Source organism: Suncus etruscus, chromosome X (assembly GCF_024139225.1).
Source record: "Suncus etruscus isolate mSunEtr1 chromosome X, mSunEtr1.pri.cur, whole genome shotgun sequence".
In the NCBI taxonomy this organism is placed as follows: Eukaryota; Metazoa; Chordata; class Mammalia; order Eulipotyphla; family Soricidae; genus Suncus; species Suncus etruscus.
Window position 1 is genome coordinate 118,452,285 of NC_064868.1, and position 21,909 is coordinate 118,474,193.

The following is a 21,909-nucleotide window of genomic DNA, read 5'->3' on the forward strand; positions in this document are numbered from 1 at the left end:
AAAGGCAACCACTGCCGTGAACGAAAACTTCCCCCAAGATTAGTCTGAGTTCGAACACTTTCCTTACCTCACTAATGTCTTACTTCCCATCTCAACTGTGTCTGCTGAGAAAAAGACTCCTATCAAACAAAGCCAGTGCCTCTTCCAAGCTTTTAACACAAGCTGCTTCTTCATTCCACCACCGGTACTGTATTCCCTGCTGTTACTTGCCCCATCTCAAGTGCATCTGAAAAGATATGGACTCTCATGTCCCTAATATCAATTGCAACCAGTATCACCACCAAGGTTCTCACAAGCTGATACTGCATCCCACATCTGGTCCCGTGACTTAAGCAGTGCCAGCCTCAGAGAGCAAGCAGACAACCAAGAAATGTGTGAGTTTGTGTGTCGGGTCACCTTGGACCATCCTGCTGCCTACAAAGAAAGGCCAGGAAGAGTGGGAGGTTGTGTGTGTGTGTGCTGAGTTGCCATCCTGCTGCTTACAAAGAATGGCCAGGAAGAGTGGGAGGGTGGTTTTGTGTGTGTGTGTGTGTATGTGCTGAGTTGGCATCCTGCTGCCTACAAAGAAAGGACATGAAGAGTGGGAGGGTGGTTGTGTGTGTTGGGGGTGTGTGTGTGCTGAGTTGCCATCCTGCTGTCTACAAAGAAAGGCCAGGAAGAGTGGGAGGGTTGTTTTGTGTGTGTGGTGTGTGTGGGGTGTGTGTGTGTGCTGAGTTGCCATCCTGCAACCTACTAAGAAAGGCCAAGAAGATTGGGAGGGTGGTTGTGTGTGTGTGGTGTGTGTGGTGTTTGTGTGTTTGTGCTGAGTTGCCATCCTGCTGCCTAGAAAGAAAGGCCAGGAAGAGTGGGAGGGTGGTTGTTTGTGTGTGTATGGGGTGTGTGTGTGTGTGCTGAGTTGCCATCCTGCTGCCTACAAAGAAAGGCCAGGAAGAGTGGGAGGGTGGTTGTGTGTGTGGGGGGCCTTATAGACCCAATCAGAGCACAGGAGGCCAGGTGCGGGCTTGTGAGCAGGCGCTAAAGTGCGGGCCCTGGAGCTTGTGGCGTCTTGGAAGCCACCGCTGGACTTCTCAGTTCGCCTCTCATTTGGCCGCCATACAAGCCCCAGAGGAAAAACCAACTGTGGTGAAGCCACATCTGCCCTGAAAAGCCCATATCTAGGAAGTTGCTAAGGAAGTCCCAGAGCTTGCAAGTTTCTGGGTGAGCCCCATAGCTTGAAAGTTGCCATAGGAGCCTCAGAGCTTGGAAGAAGTTGCCCACGGAGCCCCAGAGCTTGGAAGAAGTTTCCTAAGGGAGGCCTAGAGCTTCGAAGAACTTGCTCAGGGAGCCCCAGAGCTTGGAAGAAGTTGCCTAAGGGAGCCCCAGAGATTGGAAAAAGTTGCCCAGGGAGCCCCAGAGCTTGGAAGAAGTTGCCCAGCGACCTCCAGAGCTTGGAAGAAGTTGCCTAACAGAGCCCCAGAGCTTGGAAGTTTCTGGGGGAGCCCCATAGCTTGGAATTTGCCATGGGAACCTCAGAGCTTGGAAGAAGTTGCCTAAGGGAGCCCCAGAGCTTGGAAGAAGTTGCCGAAGGAGCCCCATAAATTGGAAGTTGCTGAGGGAACTCAAGAGCTTGGAAAAAGTTGCGAAGGGGTCCCATAACTTGGAAGTTGCTGAGGGAACCCAAGAGCTTGGAAGAAGTTGCCGAGGGAGCCCCATACCTTGGAAGTTGCTGAGGGAGCCCAAGAGCTTGGAAATTGCCGAAGGAGACCAAGAGCTTCTAAGAAGTTGCCATGGGAGCCCCAGAGAATGGAAGTTGAACAACAAAGCAGCTTCACCCAGGGCCAGCATGGAAGCCTCCCCAACCTCATCAGGGGACACGTGCCGCAGGCCCATCAGGCCTCGTCAATTCAGGCAAGGCGCCACTATTTTTGGAGTTGCATCATGGCCAATCTGGGGCCTGTGCTGAGGATCTGGAGTTTTCGCCTGTTGGATTGGGAGGGGGTGTCTCCCTAGAGTCCTGGCCTGAGGAAATTGTGGGGAGGGGACCTGAGGGCTCCTGAGGAAATGGCAGAGATGGCCTGAGGGCCCCTGGGGAAATGGCGGGAGGCGGCCTGGGGAAATGGTGGGGGGTGGCCTGAGGGCCCCTGGGGAAATGGTGCGGTGGCGGCCTGAGTGCCCAGAGGTTATGGGGTGTTGAGGGCCAGAGGGTGGTGCCATGGCTGCAGGCGTAGCAGCCGCCAGAGGAGTCAGTGAAGCTTGGAGACCACCGGCACAGCCAGCAGGGAACCCAGGAGTGGAGGCATTGAGGGGCACAAGGAAGGTCTGAGCTTGCTGGGGTGATGCTCTTCCTCTAATAGCTCCTTAAACCGGCCACAGCACTGTGGGCCTGCCATTCCCGCCCTACCTGGATTCCCGGCTGACAAACTACTTCATTGGCTCTATCGCACAGACCCACAGGAATCCCCTGCATCTCTAATTTCCAGTTTCCAGCAGTGACCTGCACGGTAAGTACCAGCAGAGCAGTGGCTGGTGGAGGTGCCCCGGCTGGCAGGCTCTTGGCCTGAGGAGTGGGTTTCTGGATTCATCTCAGTGCCAAATCTTTGCCAACTTCCTCTCATCTCATCTTCCCTCCTCTTCTCTCCCCTTCGTTCTCTCTTGCAGGTGCATGCACTGTATTGACGCTGACCTCCTGCAAATCTTGGCCTCCACCCTCTTGATGCTAACCATGAAGCGCTTGGGACCTCTAACCCATGGCAGGTCCATTTCTGACGGGGGTGGGGTGGCGGAGGACTAGCCTTCTCTCCCCAGAATAACCTCCTATGCCCCTGAAGTCTTCTGGCAGGTTCAGCCATGCAGCCACTGGTTTCCAGCCCCATGTTGGACGTGGCCTTCAATTTGGGAGACAAAATAAAGCCAAACTCATGTTCACAGTCACGTCTCTGTGTATTTCTCTCGCCGTGTCTCTGTCTCTCCCCCTCTACCCCCTCTCTCTCCTTCCTTTTCCCTCCTTCTCTTGCTCTCCCTCTCTCTCTCTTACTCTGGATTTCTACACCGCTCTTTGTGCCAGAGGGGAGGTGCCACGAGCAGGCAGGTCCAAATGGGGCAACCCCCTCCACTCGCATTGGATTTGTGCCCTCAGCAGAGGCCTCCCTTGGCCTTCGGTGTAGATGTTGGCTTCACAAGGAGTAACGTTTGTTAAGTGCGAAGTGCCATTTCTTGTCACAAGGTAGTTTTTTCCCTAGAGTCTATGGCTGGGTACATTCCTGTAAAAGCACTATCTTGGGTGTTGCCCAGCCAGGATTTGGGCTTGAGTCCTGGAAGCAGCTGTGGCCAGCATGGTAAGCTTCCTGATGGCCTTGTTACCAGGGCCACCCCTCGACAATCTTGTTCTAGGCTCCTGGAGACACAGCTAGGTTCTTCACATGGGAGATTATTGACTAGCCCTTCAGTAAAACCTGTGCTTCAGGAGACGGGCCTCCCCACCTCCTCCTCATTGCAGAGGGCAGTTACTGGCCATGTTTCAAAAGGACAATAAAACATGGCTTGCAAGATCCTAGCAAGCACCCAGGAAAGACTTGGCAAGGAATCATGCGCATTCCCGGTAGTCCAGAGAAAATGGCGGGAGATAGCCTGAGAGCCCCTGAGGAAATGGCGGGAGGTGGCCTGAGGGCCCCTGGGGAAATGTCAGGGAGGGGTCCTGAGGGGCCAGGTGGGCTACCCAGAGCCCAGTAGAGAGCGAGTGGGCACGGTGGTGCGATGTTGAGCTGGGGAATATGAGGGAAAGCTTGTATATGTTTCTGCACTCTCTATCCCCGAGATGTCCCACAGCACAGGGTGTGCCCTCCATGGCCTGAGGTGTAGGCACTCTGATTTGTCTGTGAGAGAGGGGATGAGCTTCAGAAAGACCAGGCAAGGATTCACCAGCCACTTGCATGTCTGCTGTACAGCCACGGCCTCCCACCACCCTAGGCACCACCAGATGGGAACTATGCGAGGCTGGTATGTCCTTTCTTCTTGGCCACAGTTCATGGATCCATCTGTTTGATAAGTGTATGGGAGGGGGCATGGAATGCAGGAGTTGGAGGGCCAGTAGGAGACTGTCCTTAGGGGCGAGGATCCATAAGCACATGAAAAAGTGCCAGAGGGGCCAGAGCGGTGGCGCTAGAGGTAAGGCATCTGTCTGCCTTGCGAGTGTTAGCCTAGGACAGACCATTGTTGGATCCCCAGCTTCCTATATGGTCTCCCCAAGCCAGGAGCCATTTCTGAGTGCAGAGGCAGGAGCGACCCCTAAGCGTCAACGGCTTGACCCAAAAACAACAACAAAAACAAAAAAACAAAACGGAAACAGGATCAAAACATGCATCTCCTCACTCCAGTGAGAATGACACTTGTAGTCAAATTTGAAATCCGATGTTGGTGGCGGTGGACGAAAGAAAACCTCAGTCACTTAGTGGGAATGTTCTAGCTGCTATGGAATACAACACAGAGGTGTCAGAGGAAAGAAGAGAAAACAGCTTCCATTTGATGCAGCCATCCCACTTCTAGGTAACAACCCCTCTCCCCCAAAAGACAAGCAGTTTGAAAAGGGACAGCTGCAGCCTTTATTATAACAACCAAGATGTGGAAGTTGTTAGGACGCCAGGCTATTCATATGCACCAGTAAGACCTGGCTTTGATCTCCTGAAGCATGGCTGGGCATTGGTCTGAGGGCTCCTGAGTCTTGCTGACCTGACATGGCCCGGGAATGAGACCCCTGCCTGCTGCATGCCAGGTTCTGGATCTTCACAGAGGGAAGAAGAAAGAGAAGGGGTGTGGGTAGGTGACACAGAGCCCAAGCTCTATGAGCAGGATGACCAGTTTCAATGATGGATGCTTGCACGCAGGCATGGTCCTCGGAGCACCACATGGGAGCCACCTGCAATCACTGTGAGACATGGTCCAAAACAATGATCATAACTGCACTTTTCTCTCTGGACTGAAGAAAGCCCTTCAGAGCCTGAGTTCACTGAGCCTCTAACAATGCTATCACCTGCTATGCTCCCAGAGTGTCCTTGGCTCTACGGTGACAGGTCCCCTATATAGCTGAGAACCAGGAAGCTATGTAATGCCCTCTCAGGCCCTGGGATCCAGGTCCATCCTCCTTGAATCATTGTGTGCCACTCTGCTTCCTTGGTAATCCTGTTATAACCACCACCTTCAGCTTGTATGCCATTGCCTTTTCGACATTATGTATCTGACTGGCACAGCCCCTGAGTCTCTGTACCCCAATTCTTACCAGATCATTTTGTACCAGATGTACAGATGTACCAGATGGAACAGATATGAGATGTCCGCAATTACTAGATTAATTATGAGTCCTTTTTTAAATGATTTTTGTTTTGTTTTTGTTTTGGGGCTAAACCCAGTGTTGCTCAGAGGTTACTCCTGGCTCTGCGCTCAGAAATCTATCCTGGCAGGCTCAGGGAACCATATGGGATGCTGGGGATGTTTGGGCTCAAACCTACTCTGTCCTTGCTTTATCACATAAAAGGCAAATGCCCTACCACTGTGCTATCACTCTGGCCCCAGAATAGTTATGGGTTCTAACGTTTAAACACTCAAGACTGGAGTGAACACAGTGGTTTATGATAAAGTTCTAAGTGAGTACTTAAAGGCATGAGAGTTCAAGGGACATATTTCTGCCTCAGGAAAGCTTAGATACAGAGAGGACTATACAAGAAGGTTAAATACTAAGAGGATAATGTGGGGTAATCCTCTTACCCATATGTAACCATTTTTACCCTCAGATCTTCGCTCCTTATGAAGCAGATTAACCTCTCTCCAACTAATTGCCAGCCATCTCCCAAAATGAAAAAAATAGACTCTCAGCCAGAGGAGAAACCAAAACTCTGTTCCTATCAATCTAAAATCAACGGACTCCTATCCTCCCACTCCCTTCACTGGGTACCTGTGCTTGCTACCATAATCAGTTTCTGAGACGCCCCCACTCAAAGACATTTCCTGATACGGGAGTGCTGGGTGTTTTTTACAGACTCCAGATGGCCAAATCACAGACCAAAATGGTGTCCCAGAAACAAAACCCTCTCCCTGACTATTTGTGTAACATAAAGCGGACATGTGTATCTCCTTTGTATATCTTATATGTATTTCCTTAACATCTATAACTCTTTTTGAATATCCTCTTATATAGTGACAATTTTTCTCACTGTTTTCTTTGTTTGCTTTTTTGCTTTTTCCCCTTTGAGATCTGTTCAATAAGAAAGCTGGAAGAAGAGTGTCTCTATAGAATTTATGTTAGAACCAAGTTACAGGGAATGTTGGACTTGTTCCCTCAGCCCCCAGATGCACCAACAATACCTTGTGGCATTGGTTCTCTTTTGCATAGGGACATTAACATGGGAAAATATTACATATGCAAACAAGTTCTTATCTAATAGAGATGGGAACACAAATTTTGTAATTCAGTTAGGCTTTATACCCTGAACATTGGCATAATGATTTGGCTTAGGCCTCAGAGGAAAGGGCATTGCCCATCCACCCCTGAACAATGGATACCATCCATGGAAACAACCACAATTGTCTATAACATTACCAGGATGCAAACCTCTACCAGGGAAGACCCTACCACTGCTCTGGCGTTGACTTACTCCAAAGAGCGCTCTCAACACCCAGACGATTTAGCAACAACCTGCTTGCAGAACAGGTCTCTCCAAATCTAATGGTGAGATGAAACTAGAGGATGCTCCACATCAGTCTGACTTTGATGAAGGAAATGCACAGAATCAAGAATCTTTAAATACAGGAACCTTACACCAAAACAGCTAATGTGTGAAAAAGTTTCACTTGGACCATAGAGCATGACTAAGGGGTTGGACAGACTGGTATGCCTGGAGCCCAGAGTTGGTCTTATGCCAATAAACAGGGTGAGGCTTTCTTGTAATCAGGCTGAGGATTTTCCCCTTTCTCCCATATTTTGCTGGGCCTATCCAAACAACGGCAATTGCCAATTTCACACCTTTACTACTGTATTTTTAACACTTATCAAGAAAGAAAAAAGCAGCTTACTTAACTTAAAAAAATAATTGTAGTAGAATGCCTGTCTCGAATACAGGCAGAGGATGGGAAGGGGGGGGGCATTGGGGGTGGGAATGTTGCACTGGTGAAGGGGAGTGTTCTGTTTGTGACTGAAACCCAACTATATAATCATGTTTGTAGTAATGGTGCTTAAATAAAAATTTTAATAAATAAAATACAAAGAGGAACTTTTGATGATCAGTGTGGTCTTTAGAAGGCAGACCTAGCCCAGGTCCTGAAGGAGAAGATGGAAAGGGAGGAGAGAAGAATGGAGCAGAAAGCCAAATATTATCTAATGCATAACAAAGAAACTTAGGGTTTTTTTTAGCAAGGCTTTATCTGGTGGGTCCGCAAAGTCACTGGGAACCTTGAGCACCAATGGTTGTATCTAAAGGGAGTCACAGGATGCCTTGTTTCCAACTATTTCTGTAAGAAAACACGGGAGTCTAGCTCACAGAGCCTCAGTAAAGTTAGAATTTGAACCCCAAAGACTTCAGTCTGGAAGATGAGCCTAACACCAGAAGACACTTTTTCCCCAATATATGTGAGAAGAGACCCCAAATTTCTTAAAATTTCCTCACTCACCACACTGGAATGATGAGAGGGACAGAAACACAAAGCACCCTGGCTTCCTCTCCATTTCTTCTCTTTGGTCTTAACCCACTTTCTGACACTGAAAGATCAACAGGCCAAGAGACTAAGGGGTTGTATCCCACCAGTCAGGGGTTCTCAAACTTTTTAAACAGGGGGCCAGTTCACTGTCCCTCAGACCATTGGAGGGTCTGACTATATTAAAAACAACACTTATGAACGAATTCTTATGCACACTGCATATATCTTATTTTGCAATGAAGAAACAAAACAGATACAAATACAATATTTGGCCCGCGGGCCATAGTTTGAGGAGCACTGCGAGAGTCTGAGCATCTCAGGATTGCTTCTGGGACATATGGAGATGTGGGGATAAGCATTGAGAGCTGTCCACACGATGGTGCTGAATCTGCCAGCAAGTCACTCTAGTGGACAGGTCCAAGGGAATCTGCTTTCCAAGGTGTATAGAGATCATGGGAAGACCTGCCTGCTCATGGCACCTCCTCTTTGGCCTGAAGAGAGACGAAATTCAAGGTAGAGACACAGAGAGGGAGAGTGGGAGTAGGCGGGGCAGAGGAGAGAGAAGGAGAAGTAGAAGAAGGAGAGGAGAAAGAGAGGAAAGGGGAGAGGGGCCTTGGTTCCAGCATGGTTCTCTGCACCTACACCAGGAATAGGCAATCTACCAGTAGAGAACATGGTCTCTCCTTTCAATATCTAGAACAGTTCTGGAGATCAGAGTTTCTTTCTACACCGAAGACCAACAGGACAGACCCCCTTCTAACAAGACACTCCTACGAGGATGAGAGGCCCCAGGCCACCTTCTGGCTCATTTTCTTGATTTGATCTTTGCATCTTTACATTGCCAAACTTAGGTAACTGACATTACAGGGAGAACATAAAGTCAGATTGCCCTAGCTCTAGTAAAATTGAATATCATCTAGGAAAGAGTGGAATACTCTTATCACTTAATTGACCTAGGATGGGCTAACCTACAGCAAAAACTATGTTTGAGGAGAAACTTTCCTGGGATCTTGAAGAAAGACTATGAGGTTAGACAAATCAGTGTACTTGGAGCTAGATGGTCATAAGGCAGAATGCTTGGTGGGTAGAGATGCCCTGTTTTTAGGCTGAACATTTTTCTTTATATTTTCCCAACTGCTGCTTTACCTATGCAAACTATTGCTAACCTTTATCTTTATCTTCATAGGTATCTGTCCTAATCTTAGAATCATGGACTGCTCTAGGGGATTTATGTTTACTTTTAAATGGTGGTGAAATATACATAACACGACACCGTCCATTTTTACTATTTTAAAGCCTACTGTTGGCTGTCACATGGTATAGTCACTGTTAGTCGACTATCCCCACCATCCCCTCACAGAATATTTTCTATCTTAAAACATAAACTCATTCTCCCAATCTTTCTTTATACATCAAGTCATTTCCTGAATTTCTTACAACAAAAATTTATGATTATAATATTAAATGACTGTTTCCATTTTGGGACCAGGCTAACTGAAAATTGACATTCATTTCATAGAACAATAATTCAGAAATGACTGTGTTCATATTCCTTGAACAGATAAAGCAAAATACTCTCTAACTTTAAAAATCATTCATTGATATGGACCTCTGGAAGCTAGAATATTCAGGACCAGCTGTGTTTCTCTGTAATATTTGAATTTAATATTTTACCTAAAGAAATATGATGTCAGAAGAATAGTAAATATTTAACTACCCATCGTATTTCTTTAATATTTTCCTTTTCCTAGAGTTGCTTAATTGACAATATAGTTACCTCATTACAAAAACAGAAAAGGAAGGCCAGAAGAGGAACATATAAAGAACAATGAGTGTCAGATGCCTTGTTGATGTATCATGTAGTCTACTTCCTCAGAGACTTTTCAGTCATCAGTGTCCTTTAGTTTGCCCTCTCCATTTCACAAGAAATTATCTAGATAAGATAGCCCATAATTCCTTTGTCACTATCACAATATTCCTAGATCACTTTCCAGTCCTTGTACATTTGACATCCCAGCAGCTGTCAGCACTGATGCCCACACTCTTGCCCCAACTCCTCCCTTTTGCTCAGCGTTAGGGCTTTCTGAGTCTATGCGCTCAATCAGATACTTGGTCTCTTCTTATCCATGGTTACTGTCCAAATTCACAATAGAAAACCCATCTTTTATCTCTTACCTGGAATAGGGTAACTTCTTTTCAAAATTTTTCATTCATTATTTTTCCTTTTCTTAAAAAAATGTAGGAGCTGTAGCAATAGGATTGCAGAGGCAGGTGGTGGAACCAGGTGTAATATCCAGCATCTGATATGGTCCCCTGAATCTGCCAGGGGTAATTTCTAAGTGCAGAGCCAGAACTTACTCCTCAACATTGCCAGATGTAGCCGTAAAACAAAACAAAACAAAGACATAATTAAAAAAAAAGTTAAGCATTGTGATTTACAAAGTTCTTCACGGTTGAGTTTTAGTTAGACAACGTTTCAGTTCCAACCCCACTTCCAGTGTCAACCTCCTTCACCAATATTTGTAATTTATATTTTGAATACCTCCCAGGAACTGTTTTGGGGTCCCAAAGTGACCTTAATTTATAGTTGACCAACATACTGGGCTAGATCATTTAATGTTTGACTAGGCCACAAATTATATACCCAACCGTGCTTGGAGGAGGCATCTTTTTTTTTTACAGAGATTAAACTTGAGTCTTTTTGCATGCAAGACATGAGCCTATGAACATCAGATAGATTCTTTGAAATCATTATACTGTAAGTATAAATTAAGTTCTCCCAAGATTTATTGAAGCATAATTCACTAATAGAACTGTAAGACATTTAAATTTTTACAACTTGATGATTTGATATATGTATACCTTGTAAAACAGTTCTCTCCATGTGTTAGCATACATGTCATTTAGTATATCATTATTACTCCTTTATGGGGTGGGAAAATTTAATATTAAGTTTCTAAGATACAATACAATTCTATCAATTATAGCCCAATACCTTCTTTTTTAATTTTTATTTTGATCATAGTGGCTTACATATCATTGACAATAATATTTTAGGTACATATTAACATAAAATCAAGGAAATTCCCATCACCGAACTGTCCTCCCTCCACCTCCGTTCCCGCCCTTCTTCCCATATCCTCTTCCCTTACCCCCGGGGCTGCTAGAATAAGTGGTTTCCTCTGTGTCTAGCTTACTACTTACACCTATTTGGCCTTGGTACCTCCCTTATTTTAATGAAATAATTTTTATTTTGACCAAAGTAGATTACAAATCTTTTACAGTAATATTATAGGTACATAGTGCCATGAAATCAGGGGCATTCCCACCACCAGTGTTGTCCTCCCTCCACTCCTGTTCCCAGCATGCTTCCCATATCCCCCTCCTTTGACACCCGGGCTGCTAGTATAAGTGGTCCCCTCTGTGTCTAGCTTGTTGTAGATTGGGTGTCGACTCTGTTGTAGTTGGCTTTGGATTTGGTGTTTATGTATGATATTTTTTTATTTCTACTCAATGTTCATACCACTGTTTTATCTTGGTACCCTCCAATATTTCCCCCTCAAGTTTTGAGGCAGAACAAGATGATTCAAGTTATGTGGTTCTGTTTGAAGGGAAAATAAGGAAAAGAAAAAAAGGGGGGGCAAAAATCAAACAAGCAAAAAAAAGGAAGGAGTCCTTCTAGAGGATATAAATAACAGTTTAAGAAAGAGAAAAAGGAAAGAAAACATGACAGAAATACAAAAAAACCTGAAAAGCACCATAGCAATAAAGACAAAAACCAGACAATAACCACGGTCCCCGAAATAAAGACAAAACAAAGCACACACACAAACAAGCAACAACAACAATTACAAAAAATAATTTGTGCTAATTTTTTGCATAGGCACAGTAAAAATTGGGAAGATTAGAAAGGGAATCCCCTTGGCCTAAGAGATACAGGGTTTCTCCACCCTTGAAGCACACTGTCATGGGTATAACTACAGGTTCCGTACATGCTCTTTTACTCTCCCCTAGGTCCTTTTGTGATGTCTGGAAACTTTCCATTCAGTCATGGATGATAAAATCAGGCCTCTGTAGCTAGAGATCTTGGTATTTGCACAGGTCATAGGAAGGAGCCTAGGATGGAGTCTTTCTTTACGGTTCTAAGAAGTTCTGTTCCATCACTGTTGATTCTTGTTCTTTTCTATTTTATTTGGGAGGACCCTGTGGTGGTCAGGTGTTACTCCTGGTTCTTCACTCAGCAATAGCTCCTGGCAGGCTCGAGGGTCCATATGGGATTTCAGAGATCCAACCTGGGTCAGTCCTGGGTCAGCAATGTGCAAGGCAAACACCCTACCACTTTGCTATCACTCCAGCCCTGTGTATTGATTCTTTAGCTTACTACTTTGTAAATAAACAATGATTTGTTGTCTCAAAGATACATATAGTGGAATGATTAAGATCCTCTCTGAATATTATAATGTCATTTTCAATAGTGATAGTTTGACTTCTTATATTATCGATTGTATCACTGAGATTTTTTGGCTTAGGAAATTCAGCATTATATTGTATAAAAATGGTTTATGTGTGCTTCCTTGGCTAATGCCTCATTTCAAAGAGGGAGTTTTCATTTTTCCACATTGAGTATAAGAGTAGTGATGGCATTGAATACAACGCATATCTAAGAAAGAACAAATTTATGCAATTCTCAAAAACATGGATGTTACTAGAGTGAATTCAAGCTGAGTGAAATAAGCAGGGAATGGATAGACACAGATTTATCTTTCTAACATGTGGGAGTTAATGATACACAATATGGTAACAACATAATGGGAGAATTGATCCACACAATTGCATGGGGAGCTCGAGAAGGAGAAACCTTAAAGTTTTTGCGAGCTAGAAATAATGTACACTGGTAATGGTTGTGGTGTCAGAATTATGTTAGTGAGAAACCATCATTAATAGCACTGTAAGCCACTGAATCTCAACAATTCAAACTATTTTAAAAGAATAACTGTGTTTTTCTTGTAAATGGATATTACTATCTTGTGGAATTTTTCTTCTATCTAATTTACAGAGTTTTTTTATCATTAAAGACTGTTGGATTTTGTCAAAAGCTCTCTCTACATGTATTGAAAAATCATATGGTTTTACGTCTTCCCTTTAGTTGATATGATGTATTACATTAATTGATTAGCATATGTTGAACTCTCCTTGCATCCCTGGTATGAATATCACTTGAGAGCAGTGTATAATCTTTTGGAAATATTGCTGGATTTGATTTGCCACTATTTGTTGATTTTTTTCATTGATGTTCATCAGTGAAGTGGGTCTGAAATTTTTTAAAAATTATCTCTATATTATGGACCTTTATAGTAAAACGCTGATTACATACCTGTTCTCTCTATGCTGCTGATTCTGCTGTTGGTGGTTTCTTTTTTTCTTTTTTTGGGGGGGGGATTCTTTTTTTTATAATATCTTTATTTAAGCATCTTGATTACAAATATGATTATGATTAGGTTTCAGTCATGTAAAGAACACCCCCCTTCACCAGTGCAACATTCCCACCACCAATGTCCCAAACCTCCCTCCATCCCACCCACCCCCACCTGTACTCCAGACAGGCTGTCCAGTTCCCTCATTCATTCACATGATTGTGGTAGTTCTCAGTGTAGTTATTTCTATAACTGCACTCACCACTCTTTGTGGTGAGCTTCATTAAGTGAGCTGGAAGTTCCAGCCCTCCTCTCATTGTCTCTGAGGATTGTTGTAAAAATGACTTTTATTTTTTCTTAAAACCATAGATGAGTGAGACTATTCTGCTTCTCTCTCTCCCTCTGACTTATTTCACTAAGCATGATAGATTCCATGTACATCCATGTGTAGGAAAATTTCATGACTTCATCTCTCCTGACGGCTGCATAATATTCCATTGTGTATATGTACCACAGTTTCTTTATCCATTTGTCTGTTGAAGGGCATCTTGCTTGTTTTCAGAGCCTGGCTATTGTGAATAGTGCTGCAATACATATAGGTGTGAGGAAGGGGTTTCTTTAAAAAATTATTTCTATATTCTTCAAATTTTAGTTTACACTATAATGTGATGGCCTATAAGCTGTTGGAAAATTTTCTATTTCTTTAATATTTAGGAAGCTAATGGTGATCAAGGATATTGCATTTTCTCTTCCTGTAAAATTTAAGACATTGTATTCCTTATTTCAGTAGAATTTTCTTCTTTATAAAGCTGTCATAAATAAAATTGCTTTTTAATCTCATTCTCATAACTCCATACAATGTATATATTTATACATAAGCTATTTTATATATTTACACATAAGATATACTATTTTGATTTTTGAATATATGATATTTGTATTTATTATATGTAATTAATCTCATAATTCTCATAATGTACTATTCACTGTAATACTATATAATTGAGTTTTGTATATTAATTTTTGTGTTAGAAACCTTGTTGAACTTTTTAATTATGCATAAATGTTATTTAGGGAATTTTCATGTGTGTGCAGAATGGAACATTAGATTTTCTACATACAAGATGATCTCATCTGCAAATAGGGATAATTTTATTTCTTTTATTTTGTATCTATATGTATTTTTCTTGTCCAATAAAATGTTGAGAGTCAGATACTCTAATTTTGTTACTGCTCTTGGGGTTAACAATCTATTAGCTTACTGATACATATGCTGTTATCTATAGGGCTTTTGTAGATGTTCTTTGTCAAGACTTTTCTACAATTTTAAGTTTAAATTATTTTTTCAAAACCATTAAATGATACTGGATTTTGTCAAATGCTCTTCTGAATCTAATAAGACGATCATGTGATATTATTTCATATTCAATTGTGAGAATTTATTTATTTATTTATTTTGGTTTTTAGGGCCACACCCGTTTGATGCTCAGGGGTTAATCCTGGCTAAGAGCTCATAAATTGCCCCTGGCTTGGGTGGACCATATGGGACGCCGGGGGATCGAACCGCGCTCGCTATCTTTCCTTGGCTAGCGCTTGCAAGGCAGACACCTTACCTCTAGCGCCACCTCGCTGGCCCCAAATTGTGAGAATTTATTTTTACTATCTTTTTTTGAATAACAATGAGAGGTGCAGTTACAAAGTTGTTGATGGATGCATTTTATTGTACACATTCAATGCAGTCCCTATTAGGATATTCATGAAATTTTTCAAAAAAAATAGATCACACTCAGGGAATTCACATGAAACAATGAACACACCCAAATAACTAAAGAAAACCTTCGAAAATGAAGTTGTTAGGATTTTTTATGAATTTATTTGGATATGATAAGCCTTCCTTTTTTCCTAGACTAAATCCCATTTTTATATGACTTAATTCTTTTTATATATTGTTAACTTTATTTTACTAATATTTTGCTGAGGATTTCCCCCTTTATTCAAGTGGATTATGGTCTATAGTTTACTTGCAATATCTTTGGTTCAGTAACAGGGTGATATTGACCTATAATATAGAAATTGAGAGCTCTTTCATCCTCTTGTAACTTTTTCCATTCCTTTCCTAAGTGATTTTTCATTGTAATTGGGAATTGAAGCATACACTTGTAATAGCTCGTCCCTTATCATTAGGAAAATTCATTTGACAATGAATATCATCACTCACTACTGGCATATGTAAAAAAAAAACCTAGAAAACATCTCAGATGGAGGGGATGTGGTAAAAGAGCAACCCTCATCTCCTACTGGTGAGAATGTTGCCTTATTTAACATCTATGAAAAACAGTATGGAGTTTTTTGATGATTCAAATTTTGTATTTAATCAAGGACTGTCATTTACAAAATTATTGATAGTTGGGTTTTAGGCATACAGTTTTTGTTGTTTGTTTTTGGGCTACACTCTGTGATGCTTAGGGGTTACTCCTGGCTCTGCTCTCAGAAATCGCTCCTGTCTTGGGGGACCATATGGGATGCTGGGGATTGAACCGTGGTCTGTCCTAGGTCAGCCACATGCAAGGCCTACAGCTGCTCCACTGCTCAGGCCCCTCGAAATGGAATTTAGTAAATATTTAAAAATCTTTCCATGTTCCAACAGGCTCTCACGTGTCCTTCAAGTCACACATTCTAGTCTTGTGTTAAAAGTAGCACCCACTGTCCCAAGAGATAGAATAATGTATAGTATGCTGCCCCAGAAGTCCATATGGTCCCTGTACACCAACAGGAGTGAGCCCTGAGTGCAGAGCCAGGAGTAGGCCCTGAGCACTGATGTATGTGGTCCCTAAGTCAAAATAAAATTAGATACAACTTTATTTTGTTTTTTTTGGGGGGGGGAGGAACCACACTCAGCAGCGCTCAGGGGTTACTCCTGGCTCTATACTCAGACATCACTCCTGGCAAGCTCCAGGACCATATGGGATGCCTGGGGATCAAGCCGCAGTTCGTCCTATGTCAGCCATGTGCAAAGCAAAAGCCCTACTGCTGTGCCACCACTCCAGCTCCAGGCATGCAATTTTTGACAGCAATCTCACCACCAGTGTCAACTTCCCTCACTTGGTGTTGCCTTGCTCCCTCCCAACACCCACCTCCCGCTTTGAAAGGCATATTAACCCAACTACAGTCATGCTTGTAATCATGGTGCTTAAGTAAAGATTTTATAAATAAATAAATAAATAAATAAATAAATAAATAAAAGTTCTGTTGTCTAGATCCCAATTTTTTCACTGTTGTTGAACCTTTGTTTTTGATATATAGCTATACTATTCTCCCACATCACCCTGTAACCAAGGCCCTTGACACCTGTTCCACTATTACTTGATTTTATCATCTTCCTTCTCCCTTGATCCCTTTCATTTCTTGACCTTCTCCCTAAATTATAGGGTCAAATTTGATTTATGCATCCCCTTTTATTACATTATATATTTTCATCCATTTATTATTATTAAACCACAGGTAAGAGAGAGAGCATCCTGTGCCATTATTTTTCGGGCTTACTTCATTCAATATATTTTCCAGTTCCATCCAGTGTGCTCAGGACTTCTGACTGCACTCAAGAATCAATCCTGTGGCACTCTTCCTACAGTGGAGCCCTTAGAAACAATATTGCGAACTACAGTGTCAAAAAAGAAAATAAAGAAGAGTGAGAGAGAAGAAAAAATGTCTTCCATAGAGGCAGGAAGCCTGGAGGAGAGTGGGAAATGTGGGGAAAAAACTGGGTTAATTGGTCGCAGAAAATGTGCATTAGTGAAGGGATGGGTGTTGAACATTGTATGACTGAAATTCAATCATGAACAACTTTATATCTATGTCTCATGGTGAACCATTTTAAATATTTATTTAAAAAGAACCAATCCTGTGTCAGAAGATTTTGGAACCATATTGAGTTCTAGGCATCTAACCCATATCAACATTGTGAGTGCAAATGCTTTACCCACTGTACCATCACCAGACTCCCCTATTTATTTTTAGGTAAATAGTACAGAATGAAATGTGTCCTTGCATTATTTGTTTTGTTTTTGCCATCTTGCCTTCTTTTCTTGAGCACCATGGTTTACAGTATTGTTCATATTAATGTTTCAGGAATACAATGTTCCTACCCTACCCCACATCTTCCAATAAGCTGTCACATCCCTCCTACACTAGATTCTCTCTCATTCCCCACTCCCAACTTAACAAACTCAATTCTATAGGCTGACTCTCAAGATCTTTTATTATTGGACATTCTTATTACTTCAATATGTTTCTTCACATATTACATAGAGAGCAATCATTACGTTTTCCTTCTCCTTTTGACAATTCACTTAGCACGATTTCTTCCAGTTCTATCCAATCTGCAGGATTTCTTCTTTTCTAATAGCTGAGAAGTGGTCCAGTGTGAACATACATCAGAATTTTTTTATCAACTCATCTATTCTTAGGCACCCAAATTGTTTTTCTGTCTTGGCTACTGTGAATTTCTGTTGAAATGATTATTGGAATGCAAATATCTTTCAAATTAATGGGTTTTCTTTTTTTTTTTTGCTCTTTAGAGGTAGATGGAGAGTGGAAAAATATCTGGTCACATAGAAACTCATTATTTTTGTGTTTAGTATTTGAGGCTAATTTCTGGCTCTGTGTTCAGGAATCATTTATGGTGGTTGCTCAGATCAGATATGCTGTAAGGGGAGAGGTGTCAAATATGAATAAATTACATGAAAGGCTAATACTCTATCCCCTGTACTATCTCTTGGCCCCCAAAATAAATTAATTTTTGAATAGACACCATAATATTTTCTATAGAAGCTAAAACATATAATATTCCTTTTTTTCAGGAGGCCTCACATTTTTTATTTTCCAAATATCTTCCAAAACAACAGAAAAATGTGGTATTGACATCAAAAGAGACTTGCAAAGCAATGGAAGAGACTAAATATAATATATATGTAATATATATAAATAATATATAAATAATAATATTCCATCTTATCTTCTCTGAAGGCTATTAATTTCTATCATTGGGTAAGTTTATTTTGAGTTCTGTTATTCAATATAAATTAAACAATTAAGTTAAGACATGCATTTTTTGACTTTGGGGGCCACACCTGGTGGTACTAAGGGTTCATGTATGGCTTGAGGTTCAGGAATAACTCCTGGAAGGTGCAAGGGAACATATATGGTACTGTTGATCACACACAGGTCAGCCACTTGCCAGGCAAGTACCTTTCCCACTGTACTAATTCTTGACTCTGAGTTAAAACACATTTTATGCTTTACTAAATGGCTTTCTTACCTCTGGAACCATGCTAATAAATATTATCCATTTATCAGTAATATCAGCTCAGAAGCTTTGTAGACATGCAGAATATCAAATTCTCTCTGATTTCAATAATTCCCCAAGTATAATCTATGTAATTTTAGGTGCATACTACTCATGAAAGCACTGTTATTAGAGGAAGCCAAAGGAATAAAGGAGATTTTCCTAGAAGTTAATTATATTTGAAGAGCCTACACTTACATTTTGGCTTAAAGAGGATATGGGAAGGAAATGGAATTCACCTAAGATTAATTCACTGCTTTGGCACTACTTTGGGTAAGGTGAAAAAAAAGTTGGGATGGGAAGAAGACTAGAATTTTTAGGGATAAGAAAAAGATTTCCTAGCAGCAAAGATTCACAGGCTGTAGCAGGAAAATAAATAACAGAAAAACTAATTTAAGAAGAAAAAAGAAATACAATAACAAAAGCCTCATCCATATATTGAGTGTATATTTATAGGCATTTAAGTAATTATATTGACAAATATAAATAGACACATAGAAATGGCAGCACATTTAGGCTCATGATAACATCCTCGAAGCTGTATTAGTTAGCACATTGTATTACAAACATCTAAGTTAGATGCTTAAAACATATTTTCAAGAATCTAGGCATGGCTTAACTGGATGTTTTGCTTTCTGATCTTTACTTAGGCCAATGTTAACATGTTGGCCAGGGATGAAGTCTCATCTAATTCTTGTACTGGGGGAGTATCTATTTCCTAATACACTTACATGGTAATTGCAGGATTCATTTTTGTTGCATATTGTGATCTAAGGACTCAATATCTCATAACAGGTATGTAGGTTAACTCCTGATTCTTTATCATGTGGATCTCCCCTTAGATTACCTCACAGCAGTGTAACAAGTGGCATCAGAGTGATAGGTAAAAGGGTAAGAGATTCAATGGGATAAAATATTTTATAATCTAACCACAGAAGTGACATCTCATCAGCTTTGTCATATTCTAGTCATTAGAATCGAGTTACCACGTTTGACCCACATTTAATGGGAAATCATGAAAAACAGATTTGAGGTATCATTGAGAGTCATCTCTTAAAGCCATGAATAAAAAGCAAATAGCATAAATAAAAGAGAGTTCTAGCTTGGATATACATAGGGAGAGTTTAACTGTATATGTGAATTTTTCTTGTTTTTTTTTCATTCTTTAGATTTTTAAAATTTATGATAATGCAACCAGTCATCCTTTTGAAGAAAAACAGATGCATGAAATAAAAGTAAATGATTTCATTGCCATTTTATAAATCTTTTTCATCAGAAATTTCCATCATAAGACTGGTGAAACCTTAAGGGCTATAGAAGAAAGTGCAGAGGTTAAGACATTCACCTTGAATATGGCTAACCCAAATTTGATCCCTGGCATCAAGTAAGGTTCCCCAAGCACCATCAGGAGTGATTCCCAAGAACATAGCCACAAGCAAGCTTGAGCATCGTGGGGTATGATCAAAAAACAGCAACAACAAAAATTATTTTGGTGTCTTAATTCACAGTGAAAAAATTAGTGGGACATATTTAACAGAATTTGGAATTAAGTAAAGAGAGGGTAAATTGACCTGGCATAAAGGTGGAGGGATCTATAATCACTGGTGAAAGGATATATGTAGTGTTATGTAAGTAAAATAAATGCCTTTAACATTATTGAAAACTGTGATATCTCAATAAAAGTATTAAAATAAATAAAAATAATATTTAAACATTTAAAAATGGTGTCATTTGGGGCCAGAGGAATAGCACAGCCGTAGGGTGTTTGCCTTGAAAGAGGCTGACCCAGGATGGACCATGGTTTGATCTCCTGGTGTCCCATAAGGTCCCCCAACCCAGGAGCGATTTCTGAGCGCAGAGCCAGGAGGAACCCCTGAGCGCCACAGGGTGTGGCCCAATAAAACAAAAAGAATTGGTGTCATTCATACCATACTATGTGATATTTAGATTCATACCTATAGAGTGATGTTTTAAAAACAAAATAGACAAATTATGGATCTTGTTAGACAACTTGTTCTTTTCACTTTACAATTCTTTTCATATGAAAATACAAGGATTATGGAATTTATTTTTAATTCACTCACATTCTCTTAGTACACTCATTGATATATATGTTTGTATGTATGTGTATGTAGATAGATAGATAGATAGATGATAGATATAGGTAGATAGAGATAGATAGATAGATAGATAGATAGATAGATAGATAGATAGATAGATAGATAGAGGTTTTGTTTTTCCATTGCTTTAACATTATGGTATAATACTACTTTCATTTTCTTAAACACTGACTCAAATTATCTCCCTTATCCTACTTGCTTCTCAGAAAACCTTTTTCTATTACCGATACGCACTATTTTTCTTTTTACTCTATTTAGTCTGCTCATCACTGTTGTAACCCTATGTTTTACAGTATGTAAAATTATTCTATACTTATCATTTTTCTTCTGACTCATTTTCAGTTTTTTTTTAGTTCATTCAAGCTCCTTACATTTTGTTTCAAATTATGCATAAATCATCTTTTTGGTGCCAGGGATCAAGCCAGGGCTTTGCCTACTGTGATAACACTCTATAGCCTTGTCTCTCAGTTTTTCTTAGTGAGGAATCATGGCTTACAGTACAATTGATAAAACTATGTTTTATAGTTTCAGTGTCATTTCTCCATCATTATTCCAGGTGCTCAGCAGGGCAGGGGACTTGCTCTGCCTGCTTCTGAGGGGCCCCAGAGCAATAAGCTGCAAGGCTAGCATATCTTTGTGGTTTTGTTGCCAGTTTTGCATTTCTTTTGAAAATTAGATGGAGTCTATGGCTCTGGCCTAATGGCAAACATGCTCAATTTATCTATGTGATTTTTGATTAAAGTTTTCTTGTATTTTTCTTTCCTTGTAGCTGTCTCTATTTTCAATTCAGTGATCACTATCACTGATCATGGTGTTAGAACAATCTTCTTGTGTGTTTAAGATCCTTACAACTATTTTGTTGTCGGTCAATTCTTCTTTGTTAAATCTGATGCAAGGTGAATGGGAGTGTTTGGGATCAAATTTTATGGGAGTCTGGGTTGCAGTGCATGGGACGTGCTGGCATTTTTAGTTTCCAATTTAGTGGGTAATCTAGGATTCTATAGATGAAGCATCCCAGGATGTGTGCCTGAGTTCTTGAATCTGTTGATATTTGACCAAACCCCTGAGTATCATTGGTTGTTGGTGCACAGGAATGACCAGATTTATGGCACTTCCAAACTGACCTGAGATAGACCAAAGTATCTGCGTTTGACTACTTTTGTCTGTCATGATTAGCCAGTCTGGAAGTTCTTTGTTGTTTGATGCTCCCAAGTCAATCTTGGACTCGGTCAAAGGTTTAATGGTACCACATTAAAATACAAAATTTGTGCAGGACAGTGAGGTGTGATTAGGAGATGACTTATTACCCTTGAATTCACAGGTGCTTCTCTGTCTTACACTACGTTTCTCTCTCAGAAGCCATTAGATG

At 41.0% G+C, this 21,909-nt stretch overlaps 1 pseudogene; it reads left to right on the top strand.

The window, feature by feature from the left end:
* The first annotated feature begins 8,038 nt into the window (after positions 1 to 8,038).
* The window catches only part of LOC125999023 (RNA-splicing ligase RtcB homolog), a 30,978-nt pseudogene continuing 17,107 nt past the window's right edge, over positions 8,039 to 21,909 (top strand).